Here is a 10011-nt window from a genome sequence, read left to right on the forward strand (position 1 = left end):
GTCCGCAGAGCTATGTTGCTTCTGTGGGCTCTGAGGAGAATTGTTTTTGGTTTTTTTTTCCCCCTGAGACAGAGTCTCACTCTGTTGCCCAGTCTGGAGTGCAATGGCATGATCTCTGCTCACTACAACCTCCGCCTCCCAGATTCAAGCAATTCTCCTGCTTCAGCCTCCCAAGTAGCTGGAATTACAAGCATGCACCACCATGCCCGGCTAATATTTTCTTTGTATTTTTAACAGAGATGGGGTTTCGCCACGTTGGCCAGGCTGGTCTCGAACTCGTGACCTCAGGTGATCCGCCCGCCTCGGCCTCCCAAAGTGCTGGGATTACAGGCGTGAGCCACCGTGCCCAGCCTATCTGTCCTATTTAGAGAAAAGGAGGCATCAAGACTGACTCCATGGCTACAGGAAGGAGCTGCCTCTAACCTGGATAAGGTAGACCGTGAGAGGGACAGGTTGGGGAACAGTTATCCTTAGCTCACTTTGGAGCAATTCAGGATTGAGAAACCCATTAGAGGTGACAGTGGGAGCACAGGGCTCTAGATGGCATCTGAAGCCACTGAGCCACTGAGATCCCCTAGGGAGTGAGTGTAGCTGTTGACAAGAGAGTCTGGGGTCTGGACCAGGGGCACGGTGACACTCAAACATCAGCCAGCTGTGGTACCTGGGCAGGGGGGTCAAAGAGGCTCAAGAGTCGCCAGGCAGGTGGGGTATTCTGGAAGCCAAGACCAGAAAGGGCTTCCCGGAGGAGGGCACCAGCACTGCTGAGAGTCAGCTTGAGAAGAGTCCTCTGTGATGAGCACTGCTGAGAGGTCAGCTTGGAGGGGACAGGGAACTGAGTTTGGATTTCCAAGTTTGGCAGTCCTTTTTGAACTTGGCAGGAGAAATTTTGGAGAATTACTGAGAAATAAAAGCCTAATTGGGAGCAGAAAAATGGAAGATAATGAGTGTAAGCAACTGTCTCAAGAAGTTGTGCTGTGAGGGCAACTGAGACAGTGCATGGAAGAGGAAGTGGGAGTGAAGGGAGGGTTTTGTTTGGTTAAAGATGGGAGAAGGCACCCCAGGTCTGTCTGCAGGTGTGGATAATCCAGAAGAGAGGAAAGCTTGATGACCGGGGCGGGGGGGGGAGGGGATTTCTGCAGCCATCTCTGTGTGGAAGAGAGGGCACCTGGTACATGAACGGAGAGGCGGGCCCAAGGTGGCAAAGCAAATCCGTCCATCGACACTGAAAGAAAGCAGCATGCAGCACGAACACCCTGGGCATCAGTGCGTGGGGCAATGCAATATTGGGGCAGGGCTGGTCAAAGCCACCTGTGGTCACTGCCATCTTCTCAGTGAAAGAGGAGGCTGAGTGTGGGGATGACGAAGGTGGCATTGAGTGTTGAAGGCAAGAGAAGAAAATGTGAAGTGATCTTCTAGGAAAGTGGGAGAACAAATGGACTAGGAAAATATAGGAGGATTATATATGCACACCAATGCCGTATGAGGATCTGAGTATCTATCAGTATCAATGTCATATGAGTACCAAATATGTATACAACATACAAATATATGTACATATATTAATGTTTACATACATTTGCAATATATATGTTAGTAGATATAAGCAAATATATTTATATGTCTTACATATAATATGACACATGCTGCAACACAATTATAATCTATGGTATCTAATATATACTCGATGGTATATGAATATATGGTCATACATCATACATGAATATAGCAATATAGGCAGATAATATATGTTACAATGTATTATTGAATTGTGTATATTTTATGATGTACAATAAAAACACAAGTATTTATGACTTATCTGTCTCCTCTACTCTATCCAAAATATATATAATGCACGTTATAAAACATAAAGAGAAATAGGAATTTTTAAAGTATAAGAAAAGAGAAATAAACACAAACATAAATGTGTCTTGAGCGCTCATCCTTATTTTCTCTAGAGTGGAATCTTAATGAAGGCAAGTTCTTTATTTTCATGACCACTCTGCCCCGCCTAGAATGTCCTGGGCCTAGAGGGGGCCTTCAATAAATATTTATTAAATGAATTAATGAAAAATGTATTTTATACTTGAACTTATCCAAAAGGCTGAGAAATGATGAAAGATATATCTTATTTATTGATAATCAAAAATATTTTGTTTTCTTAAAAATCTCCTGTTATTCTGAACGTCTTATTAACAGTGTCTTGGTGAGCGTAATGTTATTAAACATGCCTCACCCTTTTGAGAAATCATGGCAAACCATGTGCGGCATGGAGTGGTGTGCTTACTAAATCACAATATCCATTTTTCAATCCCACCCACCAAATCTAGAAGGGATTATTATTATCACCACTGAGTAAATTTCCATGCTCCTTGATATCAATGAGTTGTTTTTTCACATTAATTGGAAGTTGTTCGTTTTTATGTTTCACAAATGGGTTTTAAAACTCACGGAACCCCTTGGAAGATTTTAGACAGCTGATAAAATTGGGTTTCCTAGTTTAAAGTGCAAGATATGAGAGCTTTTATAGATGTCACACACTATTTTTTGGCAATAAAATCACTTAATGACAGAAACCTTTCCAAACTTCTGTTTTCAGGATGTTCTTACTGTAGCACAAGTTTCCGGCAGACAGTGGTTACTTTCTCACTCATTGTTAACTGGCACCTTGAGCTTGAAGAGCCAGGTCAAGCTGGTTTGTTTATTTATTTATGTTAAATCACCACCGTGGCTCGAACCTTGTAACCTGACTGGCAGTTGCTCATGGGCAGAGGGGAGATGTACCAGCTCTGTTCCTTTCTTGCCATTCATCTCTGCTTGTGTCCTTACAAATAGCTTCAAACCTTAAGTTCTAGGGTACATGTGCACAATGTATAACAAAAAAAATAAAAATAATAAAAAATAAATTAAAACCCTGAAAAAAAAAAAAAAAAAAGAAATAGCTTCATACTATTTCTTTTTTTTTTTTTTTTTTTTTTTTTTTTTTTTTTTTTGAGATGGAGTCTTGCTCTGTCGCCCAGGCTGGAATGCAGTGGCCGGATCTCAGCTCACTGCAAGCTCCGCCGCCCAGGTTTACACCATTCTCCTGCCTCAGCCTCCCGAGTAGCTGGGACTACAGGCGCCCGCCACCTCGCTCGGCTAGTTTTTTTGTATTTTTTAGTAGAGACGGGGTTTCACCGTGTTAGCCAGGATGGTCTCGATCTCCTGACCTCGTGATCCGCCCGTCTCGGCCTCCCAAAGTGCTGGGATTACAGCTTCATACCATTTCTTAGCAGGCATCCTTGCCAGACACTTGTCTGTTTGTGTGAGGATTGGTTCAGTTAATGACTAGATAATATAAACCACACATTCTCTTAATGAAAATTTGGGATCTGCAATAACAGCACAATTCTGGAAACAGAGGTGTGTGGAGCCATGTCAGCCCGTGCCACCTGGCACCCCAGGCGCCCATCAGGGGACCTAGTGCGCCCCTCTGACACCTGCCTGTCTGGCTTCTGCAGCAAGAGCAAGCACCAGGGTCAACCCACATAATAAAGCAGCAGAGGAATAATTTGCTTTTTTTAAAAAAAGAAAAACCTAATATAAACAGAAGCCGTAATATTTTTCACTCATCCCAGTGAGTGGAGGTCATCACCTTCCACCATGGAGACCTTGCCCTATAGGGTGGATGAGCAGGGAATGGTGGACAAAACTCCACAAAGATAACTGCTTCCTCCCAGACTGTCTCGCTGTAACCCCTGAACTGCGATTTCAGGCTGAAGAGCTTTACCTAGGTCAGAAACACAGGCTAATTTCCCAAGAACACATCAAATGCAACAGGTCAAAATGAAAGCCATCTTTCCCATCCAGTCTGCTCGCTCTGCTCTGTTCTGATTCGTACCCACAAGCTGCTCAGTAACCAGGGAAGAAACCCAGGAGCCCTGAAAACTGCTCCCTTTGTCTTATCCCCGACTCCCCCACCAACTGATCTGTTCACCCACTCCACGCAGCCAGTCGCCAAGTCCTGCCACTTTCCCTGCTGAATCACTGTGCCACGTCAGCTGCGTTTATCACCTCTCCTAGAGTCCCACTCCTGGTCTCTCAGCTCAGGACCATTTCTTTCTCGGCATCATTTCTTATGTGGATCACCTAAGCTGCTTTGAGACTGAATCCTTGCTTGAGGGCAGAGCTCATGACTTGGGAGCCTTCTTCATCCTATGGTTGAGTTGATTACGAAGGAATTTTTGCCAGGACTAGGTATCCAAACAAAGATCATTCCATTCTCTAACAGATGAAGCCTGTGGTCCCCTGTAAGATACAGTCCACCATACGATGCCCTCTTAATTACTTGTATGACATGCAGCAATCATACTTTATTAGAACACTTGTCTTTCTTCTCCACTAAACTGTGAGCCTCCTGAGGACAGGAACTGCAGTAGTTTTCTTGTATACAGCATGATGCCAGGCACACAGTAGACATTTGATACTTGTGGTACCAAATGTGTGTGTCATTTGAGAACAGGCACCTTCTTATAATTTTTTTTTTGAAAGAGATAGGGCCTGTCTCTGTTGCCCAGGCTGGAGTGCAGTGGTGCAGTCATGGCTCACTGCAGCCTTGAACTTCTGAGCTCTAGCAATCCTTTTGCCTCAGCCTCCCAAAATGCTGGGATTACAGGTGTGAGCCACCATGCCCAGCCACCTTCTTATAATTATATGTGCATCCCCAACCTCAAGCACTTGACAACTGACTGCTGAAGAAGTGAATGAATGAATGAAGGAGTGAATGGATGAATGAAGGAGTGAATGGATGAATGAAGGAATAAATGGATGATCGACAACACCCCTCAAATAAATAGAAAAGCAGGTTTTATAAGGTTGTTCTCAGTTTCCACCAGTGCCAGCTAGGGAAACATTAACCCAAGTCCCGTTTGTTACATGAAAGCAGTTCTGAGGGAGCCGACAGTGCCGTCCTCCATCTGGCTTAATTCAGGAATAAATTTACTCTACATTAAGGGCTGGACTGTATGCATTTCAGACAACTTTCTGTGAGTGTGGAGGTTGCCATTGAGATGTCCACCCATCCTCCACCTTAGGTGGCACTAAAGAGGCCCTAAAAGTTGGTATTTTGCTTTACATTCTAATCACTTTCCTCAGATTCACATTGATTTTTCCAATGCTTGTATAGCTTTTTGTGGAGCAAGCTTTTTCTTTTTTTTTTTTTTTTTTTCTGAGACAGAGTCTCATTCTCTCACCCAGGCTGGAGTGCAGTGGTGCAGTCTTGGCTCACTGCAACCTCCACCTCCTGGTTTCAAGCAATTCTCATGCTTCAGCCTCTCTAGTATCTGGGACTACATACAGGTTTGTGCCACCATGCTTGGCTAATTTTTGGATTTTCTTTTCTTTTCTTTTCTTTCTTTCTTTCTTTTCTTTTTTCTTTTTTTTTCTTTTGAGACAGAGTCTCGCTCTGTCGCCAGTCTGGAGTGCTGTGGCACGATCTCGGCTCACTGCAGCCTCTGACTCCCTGGTTCAAGCGATTCTCCTGCCTCAGCCTCCCAAGTAGCTAGGATTACAGGCACCCACCACCATGCCCAGCTAATTTTTGTATTTTTAGTAGAGATGGGATTTCACCATGTTGGCCAAGATGGTCTTGATCTCCCAACCTCGTGATCTGCCCACCACGGCCTCCCCAAAGTGCTGGGATTACAGGCATGAGCCACCGCACCCGGCCATTTTTGGATTTTTTTACTAGACACAGGGTTTTGCCATGTTGCCCAGGCTGGTCTTAAACTCCTGTCCTCAAGTGATCTGTCTGCCTCGGCCTCCCAATGTGCTAGGATTATAGGCTTGCAGGATTACCTGGCCTGCAAGTGTATTTTGAAACCACCTTATTGAGGTACAACTGACATACACCAAACATATTAAAACTGTACAATGTGATAAGTTTTGAGAGAGTGAGCATATCCTTCCTCCTGCAAGTATCTTCCTGCTTCTTTGTAATTCCTCCCACCCCACCTCCACTCCTGCTCTACCCCAATCTATTTCCTGTCACTATTGATATGTTGAGCAAGTATATATTTAATCTTTAAGAGCTTCCTTGCTTTCTGTTCCCTTTTCATAAATTTCCTGTTTTTTAAATTATTGCTTTATTATCTTATATCTCTCTGGAGTTTTAATTTGATTAAAATATTTTTTGGTCCACGGAGTCATTCTCTGCAGCCTCCAAAACAGTTTTACTTGTTTATTTGCTTGCCTTTCTCATTTAGCTTGCATTTTCCTTGCATGTCTGGTGAGCCTTTACTTATCTAAGGATGCTAGGTAGCTAACGGGCATTTCCTTTGCTATTGAATAAGATTGTTTCCCCAAGGTAAGTGGCAGCTCTAAGCAAGGAAGGATGGAGTAAAGTGCCTGTCTGGCTGTAGTCAGGGAGAGAGTGAGTCAGCTGTCAGCCTGTGGACCCCCAGAATGCTAATGAAGACATATCTGAGACAGGGTAATTTATAAAGGAAAGAGGTTTAATGGATTCACAGTTCCACATGGCTGGGGAGGCCTCACAATCACAGTGGAAAGCAAAGGAGGAGCAAAGTCATGTCTTACACGGTGGCTGGCAAGAGGGCTTCACCTGGGATGCAGCATTGACAAGGAATGTCTTAGCTTCTGCCAGATGTTTGTTCCATTCATTGCAAGAGCCGTCTGGGATTTTGCTTGCTTCTGTGTGCTATATATACACATGTATGTGTGCATATGTGTGTGTATATGTATGTGTTTATATGTGTATTATGTGCACATGTGCATGTGTGCATATCTGCAGCATGCATGCTTGTGTAAGTATAGTATGTGTATCTAGGTATATACTTGTATGTGTGCATGCATGTAATGTATGTTTATGTGTATAGCATGGGTATATGTATGTCAGTAAATGTGTGTCTCTCTGTACATAAATGTGTGTATGCATACATAAATATATGTATGCAAATTTGAATGTGTATATAGGCATATATGTATGAGAACATGTATATGCATGTGTATATGTGCATGTGTATGCACACATGTGTGCATTTGTGTTCACACATGTGCATCAACTGGTACACCTGTATAGGTTGTTTCTCTACAGAAGCTTCAAGTACTCCCCATTTCAACCCTAATCCTCTGCTTATCTTGACCCTGAGGAGTCTCCTGGATTTTCTCAGCTACATTCCATCTGTGAGGAGACACTCACCCTCCCTTCAAAGCTGTATTAGTTGCTTGGATTTCTTATTTTTGGTAAGTTGTGTTGAGGGGCAGGTTGAATCTTCATGCAGGCTATGCCCTGAGGGCCTGCTGTCTATCAGCCACAAATACTCCTGGAGCCTCATTTGGGTGTTTCCAAGTCACATGTGAGACCAAAGCCCCATTCTCCCTGTATTAGTCTGTTCTTACCCTGCTAATAAAGACATATCTGAGACTGGGTAATTTATAAAGGAAAGAGGTTTAATGGACTCACAGTTCTATATGACTGGGAAGGCCTCACAATCGTGGTGGAAGGCAAAGGAGGAGCAGAGTCATGTCTTACGTGGTAGCAGGCAAGAGAAAGCGTGTGCAGGGGAACTCCCCTTTATAAAACCGTCAGATCTCGTGAGAATTATTCATTATCACAAGAACAGTATGAGGGAAACCGCCCCCATGATTCAACTATCTCCCACTGGGTTCCTCCTATGACACATGGGGGTTATTACAATTCACGATGAGATCTGGGTGGGGACCCAGAGCCAAACCATATCACCTCCTCCTACAATGTGGAAGCACCATTGCCATTTTATTTTATAAACGTAAATGTTTTTCTTTCTACTACCACCATGCACCTGTTTTTTGTTAGCTGTGGCCAGAAGACAGTTGGAGTTGTAGGTTATATTTTCGCTCTAAATGTAGACTCTTTATACAGCAAGTTGGAGGCAGATCCATTTCCTTGCTGATACGTGGCCTCCCTTATTACAATGGAAGGGCCCTTTGCAGGATTCCTCTAGCCGCCTCACTTTTATGTCAGGAGCAATCAAGTTTCCTTAGAAGACAGCTACAGCCCCAATGTTGCAGATGATGTTGTGATGAAAATGTTCACAGTATTCTTTTCCTTTTGCAAACCTCCTTGATAAAACTTCCCCAGTAAACATAGTCTTACCATATGATCCAGCAATTGCATCCCTTGGTATTTACCCAAATGAGTTGAAACTTATGTCTGCACAAAAAATGTTTGTAGCAGTTTTGTTCATAATTACCAAAATGTAGAAGCAACCAAGACGTTCTTCAACAGGTGAATGGATAAACAAACGGTGTTGTACCATACCATGAAATATTTTTTAATGATAAAAAGAAATGAGCTATCCAGCTATGAAAAGGCAAGAAGGAATCTTAAATATATACTGCTAAGTGAAATAAGCCAAGATGAAAAGGCTACACAGTATAATGTCCACTACATGACATGATGGAAAAGACAAAATAATGGAGACAGTAACAAGATCAATAACTATTGATCCAGGAGTTAGGGGGAGGGAGGAAGAGGTGAATAGGTGGGGCACGGTGAATTTTTAGGTCAACAAAACTATACTGTGCAATACTAAAATGGTGGACACATGTCATTACACATTTGCCAAAACTCACAGAATGTACAGTACTAAGTGTGAACCCTAATGTGATCTATGGACTTGAGTCAATAATAATGTATCTCTACTGGCTCATCAATTACAACAAATGTTTCTCAGTAAGGCAAGATGTTGACAATAGGGAAACTGTGGGAGTGGAAAGGGGCACCTGGAAAATCAATATATTTTCCATTTAATTTTTTTTGTAAACCTAAAACTTCTTTAAAAACAATCTATTCGGGTGGATCACGAGGTCAGGAGATCGAGACTATCCTGGCTAACACGGTGAAACCCCGTCTCTACTAAGAAATACAAAAAACTAGCAGGGCGAGGCGGCGGGCGCCTGTAGTCCCAGCTACTCGGGAGGCTGAGGCCGGAGAATGGCGGGAACCCGGGAGGCGGAGCTTGCAGTGAGCTGAGATCCGGCCACTGCACTCCAGCCTGGGCGACAGAGCGAGACTCTGTCTCAAAAAAAAACAAAAAACAAAAAACAAAAAAACAATCTATTAGTTTTTTTAAAAATTGTCTAGTAATATGCCCACAAAGCACTTGATTTAAAGCAGGAAAATAAACCTGCCAGAACAAACTCGTTTGCAAATTGCACCTCTTCAAGATAATATAGAGGACATGTGTTAAAAGAATGATTTCCATTTTAGAGGAGCGAATTGTGAGGGGTTTTCTCCCCTTAAATGTGCAGAGAATAAAATGCATTTGTCTTTCGGGGCCACTCCATGCAAAGTGCAAGATGAGGGAGAGGAAGCTGTGGAAACACTACCACCTAGTGGTAGAAGACAGACTTTCAAAAACGTGGCCTAAGGCTTTGCACAATTCATTTTCAACTAACATTGGGGACATGCTCACAACCCTTTACAAAAGCTGGGAAAAAGAAGAAATAGGGGAAGGAGAGAGAGGTAAATGGCTTCCCAAGTGGTTAGGAACTTAACATTTTCCATCAGGCCGACCGACCTAGGGAGAATCATCAGATCTGGAGAGCTCAGAAGCTGCTACATAGACAAAAGAGGCAAAAAAAAAAAAAAAAAAAAAAAAAAAAAAAGGCCCTGCGGGACATTTAAACACGCCCCTGCTCCATAGTACTGCCCATACGTGCTGGATGTGAATTCACAGTAGCCAATGGGAAAAAAATGCAGGGAACCGCATGTATTGAGTGCCTAGTGGGTGCCTGTTCTGGGCCAGGTGCCCTTGTAGGCATTGGGGATAAATATTATATCCAAAAGGCTGTCCCTGTCATCTGGAAATAGGGGCAGCTTTCAAGCCCTCCTTCCTGGGTACAGAGAGATGTATCCCTTTGACCATGAAAGGTGTGTGGGAAGAAGACTTTGGAGGGTAACTCTGGAGCTAGGGAGGGTTCCTGGCTAACAAGGTGTGTTTAAAGGGACATCTCCACCCAGGGTGGGAAGACCCA

This window comes from Macaca nemestrina, chromosome 4 (genome assembly GCF_043159975.1).
Source record: "Macaca nemestrina isolate mMacNem1 chromosome 4, mMacNem.hap1, whole genome shotgun sequence".
Taxonomy (NCBI): domain Eukaryota; kingdom Metazoa; phylum Chordata; class Mammalia; order Primates; family Cercopithecidae; genus Macaca; species Macaca nemestrina.